The sequence below is a fragment of the Lucilia cuprina genome, chromosome 3 (assembly GCF_022045245.1).
Source record: "Lucilia cuprina isolate Lc7/37 chromosome 3, ASM2204524v1, whole genome shotgun sequence".
NCBI lineage: Eukaryota > Metazoa > Arthropoda > Insecta > Diptera > Calliphoridae > Lucilia > Lucilia cuprina.
The window spans coordinates 5,578,314-5,579,674 of record NC_060951.1 but is presented as its reverse complement, the minus strand read 5'-3'; positions in this window follow the sequence as shown (position 1 = coordinate 5,579,674).

Sequence of the window (1,361 nt, the reverse complement as noted above, 5' to 3'; positions counted from 1 at the left end):
ACTAGAACAGAACTAGAACAGAACTAGAACAGAACTAGAACAGAACTAGAACAGAACTAGAACAGAACTAGAACAGAACTAGAACAGAACTCGAACATAACTAGAACAGAACTAGAACAGAACTAGAACAGAACTAGGACAGAACTATAACAGAACTAGAACAGAACTAGAACAGAACTAGAACAGAACAAGAACACAACTAGAACAAAACTAGAACAGAACTAGAACGGCACAAAACTAAAAAAAAATACTTAAACTTAAAAATTTTTTATATGTTTTTTTTTTTTTTTTGCTTAAATATATAGCTTCTCTTTATTTTACCCTCATTAAACTGAGTAAATACTTCTTATCGTTCATGGCTGACAGTTCCTTTACAAAAACTCTCCAAAAAATCATGTTTTTCTTTATTTATTTACCACTCCCCAGCCGGTAAAGCCACTTAAAACAAACACACCTACCAATAACAACAAAATGGAATGGAATACCAAAAGGAAAATAAAAAAAACAACAAATAGCAAAGAAAGAAATATAAAAATTTTGTAAATATACCAAAGACCTTCTTGTGCTTTTTTTATTAACGTTTAAATAATGTTTTCTGAAAAAAAATCAAAATTCAAAAAACACAAATATAACGTTGACATTGACAGTTAACTCTCTGCCCACCTACCAATCAAACTGAAAAACCAACAAATAAAACTCAGGCAGCATATTGAAGCTGCCTAAAACTCTAGCAATCATGACTGGAGTGTGTATGTATACGTTTATTTACCATACACAATCTATAAATACAAACAAAAGCTGGAAAAAAAGTTAAGCATACTTTAAGGCTCAACAATTTTTTAATAGCTACACACACAAGCAGACGTTTTGTAGTTAGTTGTTGTTATTGAAAGAATATTGGGTTTTTGAACTTTAAGTTAGAATTGTTTTTATTTTGGTAATGGTTTCATAAATTATTTGACATAAATAATGAAAATATTAAAGATTTATATAGACAAAATTGGAATTTAAAACAGAACTAAAGCTAGAACAGAACTAGAACAGAACTAGAACAGATCTAGAACAGAACTAGAACAGATCTAGAACAGAACTAGAACAGATCTAGAACAGAACTAGAACAGAACTAGAACAGAACTAGAACAGAACTAGAACAGAACTAGAACAGAACTAGAACGGAACTAGAACAGAACTACAACAGAACTAGAACAGAACTACAGCAGAACTAGAACAGAACTTGAACAGATCTAGAACAAAACTAGAACAAAACTAGAACTAAACTAGAACAGAACTAGAACAGAACTAGAACAGAACTAGAACAGAACTAGAACAGAACTAGAACAGAACTAGAACAGAACTAGAAC